The following is a 12,810-nucleotide window of genomic DNA, read 5'->3' as shown; positions in this document are numbered from 1 at the left end:
CAGAGGCCCTCAGTATCTCAAAAGCGCCCACTATCCAAAATGGTTGACACAGATGTCGACACGGATTCTGACTCCAGTGTCGACGACGATGATGCAAAATTGCAACCGAAAATGACAAAAGCTATACGTTACATGATTATAGCGATGAAGGATGTTTTACACATATCAGAGGTAAACCCTGTCCCTGACATGAAGGATTATATGGGTGTAGTATGGCTGACCGGCGGTCTCCTGACTGCCGGTCAGCTTACCGACGCCGGGATCCCGGCAGCATACCGACGCCGGGATCCCGGCGGGGAGGGGCGAGTGCAGCAAGCCCCTTGCGGGCTCGGTGGCGACCTGCGGTCGCCACTGGTTCTATTCCCACTCTATGGGTGTCGTGGACACCCACGAGTGGAAATAATCCCTGTTGGTCGGCATGCCGACCATCGGGAAAGTGAGCCGTCGGGCTCGTGGAGGAGGTCATGTGACTGTCGGTCAGCTGACCGGCGGTCACATGAATACCACCCGTTTATATGTATGGGGAGAAAAAGCAAGAGGTGACTTTTCCCCCTTCACATGAGTTAAATGAGTTATGTGAAAGAGCCTGGGATTCCCCAGATAAGAAAGTCCTGATTTCCAAAAGGTTACTTATGGCGTACCCTTTCCCGCCAGAGGACAGGGTGCGCTGGGAATCCTCCCCTAGGGTAGATAAAGCTCTGACACGCTTATCTAAAAAGGTGGCCCTGCCGTCACAGGATACGGCCGCCCTAAAGGATCCTGCAGATAGGAAGCAGGAAAGAATCCTGAAGTCTGTTTATACACATTCAGGGACTCTACTGAGGCCGGCAATTGCGTCGGCGTGGATGTGTAGTGCTGTAGCAGCGTGGACAGATAATCTGTCTGAGGAAATGGATACCTTGGACAGGGATACCATTATGCTGACCCTGGGGCATATAAAAGACACTGTCCTATATATGAGGGATGCCCAGAGGGACATTTGCCTACTGGGCTCTAGAATTAATGCAATGTCAATTTCTGCCAGGAGGGTCCTGTGGACTCGGCAGTGGACAGGTGATGCAGACTCCAAAAAACACATGGAGGTGTTACCTTACAAGGGTGAGGAATTGTTTGGGGACGGTCTCTCGGACCTGGTTTCCACAGCTACTGCTGGGAAGTCAAACTTTTTGCCATATATTCCCTCACAACCTAAGAAAGCACCGTATTACCAAATGCAGTCCTTTTGCGCACAAAGAAGCAAGAAGGTCAGAGGTGCTTCCTTTCTTGCTAGAGGCAGGGGTAGAGGAAAAAAATCTGCACCTTACAGCTAGATCCCAGAAACAGAAGTCCTCCTGGGCTATACAGATTGTGTCTCAGGGATACAAGCTGGAATTCGAGGTGATGCCCCCTCAACGTTACTTAAAATCGGCCCTGCCTGCTTCCCCCATAGATTGGGAAGTAGTGGTAGCGGCAATTCACAAGCTATTTCTCCAGCAGGTGGTGGTAAAGGTTCCCCTTCTTCAACAGGGAAAGGGATACTATTCCACAATGTTTGTGGTACCGAAACCGGACGGTTCGGTCAGACCTATATTAAATTTAAAGTCCCTGAACATTTATCTGAAAAGATTCAAGTTCAAAATGGAATCGCTCAGAGCGGTCATTGCAAGCCTGGAAGAGGGGGATTTTATGGTGTCTCTGGACATCAAGGATGCTTACTTGCATGTCCCCATTTATCCGCCTCATCAGGAGTACCTCAGATTTGTGGTACAGGACTGTCATTACCAATTCCAGATGTTGCCGTTTGTGCTCGCCACGGCACCGAGAATATTTACCAAGGTAATGGCAGAAATGATGGTGATCCTGAGAAAGCAAGGAGTCAGTTATCCCATACTAGGACGATCTCCTCATAAAGGCGAGGTCGAGGGAGCAGTTGCAGATCAGCGTAGCGCACTCTCAGGAAGTGTTGCAACAGCATGGATGGATTCTGAATATCCCAAAGTCGCAGCTGATTCCTACGACGCGTCTGCCCTTTCTGGGCATGATTCTGGACACAGACCAGAAGAAGGTGTTTCTCCCGCCGGAGAAGGCTCAAGAGCTTGTGACTCTAGTCAGAGACCTCTTAAAACCGAAACAGGTGTCGGTGCATCACTGCACGCGAGTCCTGGGAAAGATAATGGCATCGTACGAAGCCATTCCCTTCGGCAGGTTCCATGCGAGGATCTTTCAATGGGATCTGTTGGACAAATGGTCCGGATCGCATCTTCAGATGCATCGGCTGATCACCCTGTCCCCCAGGGCCAGGGTGTCTCTTATGTGGTGGCTACAGAGTGCTCACCTTCTCGAGGGCCGCAGGTTCGGCATACAGGACTGGGTCCTGGTGACCACGGATGCGAGCCTCCGAGGGTGGGGGGCAGTCACTCAGGGAAGAAACTTCCAAGGGTTGTGGTCAAGTCAGGAGGCTTGTCTGCACATAAATATCCTGGAACTAAGGGCCATATTCAACGCCCTGAGTCAAGCGGAGCCCCTGCTTCGCAACCAACTGGTGCTGATTCAGTCAGACAACATCACCGCGGTGGCTCATGTAAACCGCCAGGGCGGCACAAGAGCAGAGTCACGATGGCGGAAGCCACCAGGATTCTTCGGTGGGCGGAGAATCACGTACAAGCACTGTCAGCAGTGTTCATTCCGGGGGTGGACAACTGGGAAGCAGACTTCCTCAGCAGGCACGACCTTCACCCGGGAGAGTGGGGACTTCATCACGAAGTCTTCATTCAGATTACAAATCGATGGGAATTGCCACAGGTAGACATGATGGCGTCCCGTCTCAACAAAAAGCTACAACGGTATTGCGCCAGGTCAAGAGACCCTCAGGCGATAGCTGTGGACGCCCTGGTAACACCGTGGGTGTTCCAGTCGGTCTATGTGTTTCCTCCTCTTCCTCTCATACCCAAGGTGCTGAGAATCGTAAGAAGAGGAGGAGTGAGAACAATACTCATTGTTCCGGATTGGCCAAGAAGGCCTTGGTACCCGGAACTGCAAGAAATGCTCACAGAGGACCCATGGCCTCTGCCTCTCAGACAGGACCTGTTGCAACAGGGGCCCTGCCTGTTCCAAGACTTACCGCGGCTGCGTTTGACGGCATGGTGGTTGAACGCAGGATCCTAGCGGAAAAAGGCATTCCGGAGGAAGTTATTCCTACGCTGATAAAGGCTAGGAAGGACGTGACAGCAAGACACTATCACCGTATATGCCGAAAATATGTTGCCTGGTGTGAGGCCAGGAAGGCCCCTACAGAGGAATTCCAGCTGGGCCGGTTCCTGCACTTCCTGCAGTCTGGAGTGACTATGGGCCTGAAGTTGGGGTCCATAAAGGTCCAGATTTCGACCCTATTAATTTTCTTTCAAAAGAAACTGGCTTCTCTTCCTGAAGTTCAGACGTTTGTTAAGGGAGTGCTGCATATTCAGCCCCCTTTTGTGCCACCAGTGGCACCTTGGGATCTCAACGTGGTGTTGGGTTTCCTGAAATCCCACTGGTTTGAGCCACTTAAGACCGTGGAGCTAAAGTATCTCACGTGGAAGGTGGTCATGCTATTGGCCTTAGCTTCGGCTAGGCGTGTGTCAGAATTGGCGGCTTTGTCATGTAAAAGCCCCTATCTGGTTTTCCATATGGACAGGGCAGAATTACGGACTCGTCCGCAATTTCTGCCGAAGGTGGTGTCATCTTTTCATTTGAACCAACCTATTGTGGTGCCTGCGGCTACTCGTGACTTGGAGGATTCCAAGTTGCTTGATCTAGTCAGGGCTTTGAAGATCTATGTAGCCAGGACGGCTGGAGTCAGGAAGACTGACTCGCTGTTTATCCTGTATGCATCCAACAAGCTGGGTGCTCCTGCTTCAAAGCAAACCATTGCTTGCTGGATCTGTAGCACGATTCAGCAGGCTCATTCTGCGACTGGTTTGCCGCATCCAAAATCAGTGAAAGCCCTTTCCACAAGGAAAGTGGGCTCTTCTTGGGCGGCTGCCCGAGGGGTCTCGGCATTACAGCTTTGCCGAGAAGCTACTTGGTCGGGTACAAACACATTTGCTAAGTTCTACAAGTTTGATACCCTGGCTGAGGAGGACCTTGTGTTTGCCCATTCGGTGCTGCAGAGTCATCCGCACTCTCCCGCCCGTTTGGGAGCTTTGGTATAATCCCCATGGTCCTTACGGAGTCCCCAGCATCCACTAGGACGTTAGAGAAAATAAGATTTTACTCACCGGTAAATCTATTTCTCGTAGTCCGTAGTGGATGCTGGGCGCCCGTCCCAAGTGCGGACTTTCTGCAACACGTGTACATAGTTATTGCTTAATAAAGGGTTATGTTATGTGGGCATCCATTGTTGATGCTCTGTTGTGGTTCATACTGTTGACTGGGTAAGTTTATCACAAGTTATACGGTGTGATTGGTTTGGCTGGTATGAGTCTTACCCTGGATCCAAAAATCCTTTCCTTGTAATGTCAGCTCTTCCGGGCTCAGTTTCCTTAACTGAGGTCTGGAGGAGGGGCATAGAGGGAGGAGCCAGTGCACACCAGTAGTACTAAATCTTTCTTAGAGTGCCCAGTCTCCTGCGGAGCCCGTCTATTCCCCATGGTCCTTACGGAGTCCCCAGCATCCACTACGGACTACGAGAAATAGATTTACCGATGAGTAAAATCTTATTATTACCTTAGTACCTCAGTGAGCGGGTCAAGCTCTTGAAAGCCTCAGTTTGCTCTGTTATTGGAGAGTAAGGAATTTAGTAAAAAATTTTAATGTGAAAAATCTTATGCTTTACTGATGACAAAATAAGCAACAATCTGCTATGGCATAACTTGTAGCGGTGAGTGATGTATGGGACACTTAAGCATCCCTTGCATTGAATAGTTACCAATTTTTAACTTTTTTTTTAATGCAAGGGACAAAAGCATAGTATATAAAACATTAGAGGTTTAATTATTTTTTCATGTATATTGTTGAAAATTCCAATTAGTATACTTATACTATACAAAAAACATTAGAGGTGTGTCCGAGTTGTTTTTGGAGTGGATGTCGAACCCCTTTGACGCATAAACCCAGGGTTTGACCCAGCTTAGAACTCGGACACTGAACATGGCTTAAAGCTGGGGGTTCCAGTATTTACCCCCCCTTTCACACCTGGATGACAGACCCAGGTCTTCCAGTGACCTGGGTCTTTGGTCTCACAGTGGACACTTGTCTTCTCCATGCGCTACTGTCTGTGTCTGACCTGGGAAATCCAACCAGGGTTGGGTCTGTTAACACATAGAGACCTAGGTTGAGCCGCAACCCCTGGCAGAAACCTGGATTGAAAGGGTATGTGTGAAACATAAGAAATATAATAAATAACTGCCTGATCCATAAAAGAGAATGAAGAATGGAAATTATTTTTCTCAATTTATAAATTACGGACAGTCCTCTTCCCTAAAACAAATTATCTTGTAGTGTAGCTGGTTTCCCAGATTAACAAGTATTTTTTTTACATTTTTTATTACTTGTGATCATACGAATTCACCAATTGTAAGCTCTATTTTTATTTATTTTTCTATTCCCTTTTTCAAAATGTTGCGTAATTGTGTAGACATTATTCTAGGAGGACAATCCAATTAACCAAGAAGGGTGTGATGTGCCCATTGTCTCAGTGTTTCAATGCCGGCAGCGTCACCTGGTTCTTGCACCCTTCGTGGGTTGAAATTAGCCCCAATTAGCACAAAATTGCTCGGACCTCCTATGAGGTGGCGAACATCCACGAGATTATCACGGCTAATTGGGTTGACCCCTATGTTTACTGTGCCAAGCAAAATATTTGTTAAATTGGTATTATGCAGTGTGCCTTATAAGTGCCTATTTAGTTTTTTTTTTTTTTTTTAATTGTCAGTATACCTTCAAATATGTTACTGGCAATCCACATATCGACTTCAGCAATATGCCGACAACAACAATATATATATACTTTCTAAATACCGACATTCTAACTGGAAATCAGAAAATCAAAACACACTCTTGATAATACCGGTACGAACCTAATATATACATACTTATAAAATAATGTGTGTTGTGAATTAATTATTACTGCTGTTCACTTTCCAGTTGTGGTGTTTCCCATTATTTGTGATTTGGTGACCCACAGGAACAGCAGCTTTATAGTTAAATGTAGCCTTATTTGGCATTATATCAAATTATATTAGTGCCAATAATATATTTTATCAGTTCAGTTTTTATAATGTGCACCTCTTACTCAGAATTCTTACTGGGGGTATATTCAATTAAGGTCGAAACTCCCGTCTTGTCGAAAAGACTGCAGTTTTCGACTTTTTCAGGTCAGAATGGGTTCCGACCTGTTAAGTGCCCAGAATTTTTTCCGACAAGTCGGGGAATTCGACTTGTCAAATAGTACGTGAATTGGTGGTATAGCTGCCGTTTCGCGTACTTCTGAGGGAAACGGGGCCAAATTCGACTGGTGTTTGCCCCGTTTCCGATCATCTCATTTCGACTTAAAAAAAACAAAAACAAAAAAAAACGAACTGGGATAAGGGACCTGAGGGGGGAGAGCTGCGGGCAGACAGGGGACAGCACTTCGCTGCAGGAGTATGTTGCACAGCCGCCGCTCACAGCAGCGTCCACCCTGCTCCAGCAAGTAAGGTCCCGCTTGCTGGAGCCGGGTGGACGCTGCCGTAAGGTCTGGCGGCTGTGCCACAGCCTCTTGCAGCGCTGCTGTCCCCCGTCTGCCTGCGGCTCTAGCCCCTCTCCGGTCCCTCATCTCAGTTCGACTTTTTTAAAGTCGAATTGAGATGGGCATTGAATAGGATACAAGGGGAAAAAAAAGTTTGCAGGTGCACTTTCTCACACTAGCTCAACCTGTAATAGTAGGATTTTAATTACCTGCCGGTAAATCCGTTTCTCGTAGACCCGGACCAAGTAGCTGCTCGGCAAAGCTGTAAAGCCGTGACACCCCAGTCAGCCGCACAGGAAGAACCCACCTTACGAGTAGAGTGGGCCTTAACAGACGTAGGACACGGCAATCCTGCCGTAGAAAACGCATGCTGGATAGTGAACCTGATCCAGCGAGAGATCGTCTGCTTAGAAGCAGGACACCCAAGTTTCTTGGGATCATACAGGACAAATAGAGTACGATTTTCTGTGACGAGCAGTCCTCTTCACATAGATTTTCAGAGCCCTTACAACATCCAAGGACTTTGTTGAAATTGAGGAGTCAGTAGCAACTGGCACCACAATAGGTTTGTTGATATGAAATGCCGACACAACCTTCGGAAGGAACTTCTGACATGTCCGTAGCTCAGCTCTATCTTCATGGAAGATCAAGTAGGGGCTCTTACAAGATAAAGCCCCCAATTCCGACACACGTCTAGCAGAAGCTAAGGCCAACAAAGTGACAGCCTTCCACGTGAGAAACTTGACCTCAATCTCCTGTAGAGGCTCGAACCAATCGGATTGAAGGCATTGTAACACCACGTTAAGATCCCATGGTACCGTAGGTGGCACAAAGGGAGGCTGAATGTGCAGAACCTCTTTCAGAAAAGTCAACCTCAGGGAGGGAAGCCAATTGTTTCCTGAAGTAAAATGGATAGGGACGAAATCTGGACCTTTACAGATCCCAACCTCAGGCCCATATCCACACCTGCTTGCAGGAAGAGGAGAAACCGTAGGAAACCTCCTGGATTCACACCAAGATTCATATATTTTCCAAATACTATGGTAATGTTTAGACGTTACGCCTTTCCTAGCCTGTTCAGAATGCCCTTCCGAGCTAATATCTGGCATTCAACCTCCATGCAGTCAAACGTAGCTGCGGTAAGTCTTGATAAGTGAACGGCCCCTGCTGCAGCAGGTCCTCCCGAAGAGGGAGAGGCCTCAGCTCTTCTAGCAGTAGATCCAGAAGATCTGCGTACCAAGCCCTTCTTGGCCATTCCGGAACAATGAGAATTGCCTGAACTTTTGTTCTCCTTATGAGTTTTAGAACTCTTGGAATGAGTGGAGGAAACACGTACACCGACTGGAACACCCACAGTCACTAGGGCTTGCGGGTCCCTCGACCTGAAACAATCTGCTTCCAGACTTGACCACCGCCCTTGGAAGGTCTCCCCTTGAGTGACTGCGCCCCAACCCTGGAGACTTGCATCCGTGGGTAGAAGGATCCAGTTCTGAATCCCGAATCTGCGGCCCTCCAGAAAGTGAGGTAATTGTAGCCACCAGAGGAGTGAAATCCTGACCTTTGGCGACAGGCTAATTCTCCGGTGCAGATGAGATCCTGACCATTTGTCCAGGAGATCCAGTTGGGAGGGTCGAGCATGAAACCTCCCGTACTGCAGAGCCTCGTAAGAGGCCACAGTCTTCCCCAGGAGTCGAATGCACTGAGGAACAGACACCCGGGTTGGCTTCAGCACATCCCGGAACATTGCTTTTATCACCAACGCTTTTTCCTCAGGGAGAAACACCCTCTGCACTTCATTCCCTGAAAGGACAACCTCCTGGTTGGCTCCAAATGTGATTTTGGAAGATTCAGGATCCAACCGTGCTCCCTGAGTAGGTGGGTCGTGAGAACAATGGACTGTCCCAGCTTCTCCTTGGAAGATGCTTTTATCAGCAGATCGTCCAGATACGGAATTATGTTCACCCCCTGTCTGCGGAGGAGAACCATCTTCTCTGCCATACCCTCTGTGCTGTGGACAGGCCGAATGGCAGGGCATGGAATTGAAAATGACAGTCCAACAGTGCGAATCGGAGAAAGGCTTGATGCGGCTGCCAAATCGGAATTTGGAGGTATACATCCTTGATATCCAGGGCTACCAGGAATTCCCCCTCTTAAACACCTAATATCGCCGCCCTCTGAGACTCCATTTTGAATTTGAACTCCCTCAAAGTGGTTTAGCATATTTTTTTTTGTTGTTGTTGTTTTTTTTAGTTCAAAATGGGCCTGACCGAACCATCCGGTTTCGGTACCACGAAAAGGTTCGAATAGTAACCCATGTTGCACATATGAGGTGGAACTGGGACAATGACCTGTGACCCTTCCAATTTGTGGATGGCTTCCAGTAGGATAGCCCTGTCTGCCAGCAAAGCTGGCAAGCCTGATTTGAAGAAACGGTGAGGCGAGAGCTCTTGAAATTCCAGCCTGTACCCCTGGGACACAATATCTTGCACCCAGGGGTCGAGGGACCACCCAAACTTGATTGAACCTTCTGAGCCTTGCCCCCACCGGTCCTTCCTCCAGGCCGTGCGGGCCACAATCATGCTGAGGATTTTGATGTACCAGAAGCAGGCTTCTGGTCCTTGGAGCCTGCAGTAGCAGGTTTTTGGGATTTTGCCCGCCCTCCTCTAAAGAAGGTGTTGTGGTTTACTCTTTCTTGATTTAGGAGTCCGAAAGGACTGTGACGCAGCTGAATAAAAGTGCTTCTTCGTAGCAGGTGCAGCAGAAGGAAGAAAAAGGTGACTTACTCGCAGTTGACATGGAAATCCACACATCAAGCGCTTCCCCAAATAGAGCCTGACCTGTGTAGGGTAGGTTCTCAACGCCTTTCCTGGATTCCGTGTCGGCAGACCATTGGCGCAGCCAGAGTCCTCTACGAGCCAAGACAGACGTAGAAGATATCCCTGCAGCCATCGAACCCAGGTCTTTCATGGATTCCACCGTAAATCCCACAGAATCCTGTATGTTACGTAAGAACAATTCAACGTCCCTTTTATCCATTGTATCCAATTCCTCAAGTAACGTGCCAGGCCACTTTACTATAGCTTTAGAAATCCATGCACAGGCAATAGTAGGTCTTAGTATCGCCCCGAAGCCATGTATATGGATCTTGCGATCAGGCGGTTCTTTCAACACGGCAGAACCTGGGTTAGGTAAAACCACCTTCCTTGACAATCTGTACACAGATGCGTCAACTATGGGTGGGTTTTCCCATTTCTTTCTATCCTCCTCAGGGAAGGGGAAAGCAACCATCACTTTTCTTGGGATCTGGAGTTTTTTCTCTGGGTTTTCCCAGGACCTTTCAAATATAGCATTTCACTCCATAGATGCAGGAAAGGTTAGCGAGGCTTTCTTATTGTCCGTGAAGTAAGCCTCCTCAACCTGCTCAGGTATTGTGTCACCAATATTTAACACATCTCTAATGGCTTCAATCAACTGCACCCCTTTTGCAAGAGATACCGCCCCCCTCAGCATGTCCCCATCACAGTCTACCGTGTCAGAGTCGGTATCCGTGTCATCTTGCATAATCTGGCCAAGAGCACGTTTTTGAGAGTGAGTGCCAGGGGGCCCCTGAAGGTGCCGACATGGACTAAAATAGCCATATAGTTCTGTAAAACCTGAGTTGCAGTTTCATTCTGTGCTACCCTAGTAGAAAACTGAGATATCCTACCTTACTAGAGGTTAACCACTCAGTTTCTCTTATTGGATTCTGTGTTAAAACCGTGCAATACTGATTACATGTAATGGGATTATCCTGAGAGGACATATCCTCTGCAGCATATGACACTGAGGGGCAGATGTATTAACCCGGAGAAGGCATAAGGAAGTGATAAACCAGTGATATGTGCAAGGTGATAAAGGCCCCAGCCAATCAGCTCCAATATGTAAATTAATAGTTAGGATCTGATTGGCTGGTGCCTTTATCACCTTGCACATATCACTGGTTTATCACTTCCTTATGCCTTCTCCAGGTTAATACATCTGCCCCACAGTCCCTGGACATGCCGTTTTGTGAGACAACAAGCACCCACGCACATACTGGGAAATGTCAGACAGTTTCCCCCCAAGAATGCCAAGAGAGAGACAGTTTAGAGCCAACCCACACACAGCGCTTTTTAAGATAAAGGACACCCCTTACCAGCGCTAACTGTGCACCTTAATGGGTTACACTGTCTATTACACCGCCTCAAACTCCCCCTCTCCCTTCTACAACCCCCTATTATCGTACAAGGCAGCTGGAGTTGATGTGGAGGGACAGCTCTCCCCTGTCAGCGTCTCTGCATGCAGGAAAGATGGCGCTGAATGCTGCTGGATCCGCTCTGAGGAGAAGCTCCGCCCCCTTTCATAGCACTGCTTTTCGCTCTGGTTAGAATTTATACTGGCCTGAGGTATATGCTGGCGGTGATCTGGGGTCCCAAACAGGCTTGCCGACCAGTATAGGGTGTAGGCGCTGGCTCAGGGCGCCCCTCAGAGCCCTGCACCAAGTACAGCTGAGCCCTGGAGCACAGTTAGTATTGCTCTCCCTACCCTGTTGCCTCCATCTTCACACCGGCTCCCCACTTGCCAGGTGACTAACTCGCCACAGAAGTCTTCTGGCTCTGTAAGGGGGTTGGCGGCATGCTGCTGGGGTGAGCGATCCTCTGTGGCGGGGAACGTTCGGTCCCCTCAGGAGCTCAGTGTCCTGTCAGCGGAGATAGTGGCTCAGACCCCTTAGGGCGGACACTACTCCCCCCCCCCCCCCCCCCCTCCCCCCCCTTAGTCCCACGAAGCAGGGCAGCCTAAAATCTATTGAAAAAAATAAATCTAAAGAAACTCCTGTTGAGCTCCCCTAGCTGTGACCGGCTCCTCCGGGCACATTTTCTAAACTGAATCTGGTAGGAGGGGCATAGAGGGAGAAGCCAACCCACACTCAAACTCTTGAAGTGCCAGTGGCTCCTAGTGGACCCTTCTATACCCAGTGGTACTAATATGGACCCCAGCATCCTCTAGGACGTAAATCTAAGGCATTTAGCATAATCCTGGCCAGGGCTATGAGCTTACCCACCGCGCCAAGGTAGCCTTTCATTGGGTAAGTCCCTAACACTAACTATAGGGGTTCAGGTCTGGGGGGCAGGACACCCCAGGGCCACCCAGCCAGACAACCCCAGGGCATCGCAAGAGTGATACAAATAAAGAGTTAAAGAGGTAGGAGCAGCTACTGCTGCATGTGTGAGTGATGTGAGGAGTAAAGGAAAATGTGAAAGTGTTACATATATATAAAACAAACTATAAGTGCCATAGTGTATTGAAATAGTGTTAGTTTGCGATGCCCCGGGGACGTCCAGCCTTTGACTAGCCCAATTGAATATACCCCTAGATGTTTGATACATTAACAGAAGTGGCTTCATAATATATCACATACAGCTGTGAAGCTTAAAAAGAAGCAAAACTATGAAAAACAATTATTTGTATACAGATGCAAAAATTGCATTATTTCTGTCTATGGTAGTGCTTTTATGGGCCTATACACTTATCGATTTACACTGAAAGATATGAACAATATCTCATTCATTAATGAACAAGATCGTTCCTATCTTTCAGTGTGTAGGTGCCAACGATAAATGATGTGCGGTGACGGCTCGTTTATGCCTTCAAGCCAATATGGACAATATCGTCCATATTGGCATGCATGGCTATGGTGCCAGGTGACCTCAGTGGCCAATCGGCCGGTGTGTAAGGCCCATAACATTGCTATTTTGATTCATCATTATTGTTTTTGGGGAACCCTGCAACCTTGTTTTCTAGAAGGGTATGTGGCTGGAGTAGGCACTGCTTTAAAACTCAAAACCTATTTGCATTTTGTCTGCTTCCCTCACCAATCTGAGATCTGTCTTTTACTAAAAGTCCAAACTCTAATCAAGTCTGTTTAGCAAAAACCAACATTTTCCTGGGGAGTTTAAAACAAATCTCCTTTTTATCGCTTTACCAGTGCTTCTATCACACACAGTATTCAGTTTTCTTTCCGCTATTAAAAAGTACTCTGCTAGTGATGGCTAGTATAAGCTCTTACTGGTTTTCATAAACCGTTTCCTACTGGCTTTTGGAGGGGA

At 48.0% G+C, this 12,810-nt stretch overlaps 1 protein-coding gene across 5 annotated transcripts in view; it reads left to right on the top strand.

Moving 5' to 3' along the window:
- The window catches only part of PHF20 (PHD finger protein 20), a 360,572-nt gene that overhangs the window by 255,969 nt on the left and 91,793 nt on the right, over positions 1–12,810 (top strand). The gene's annotated exons all lie outside the window — the stretch shown is intronic.

This window comes from Pseudophryne corroboree, chromosome 3 (assembly GCF_028390025.1).
Source record: "Pseudophryne corroboree isolate aPseCor3 chromosome 3, aPseCor3.hap2, whole genome shotgun sequence".
Classification (NCBI taxonomy): domain Eukaryota; kingdom Metazoa; phylum Chordata; class Amphibia; order Anura; family Myobatrachidae; genus Pseudophryne; species Pseudophryne corroboree.
This window is presented reverse-complemented; position numbering and strand designations above follow the sequence as displayed.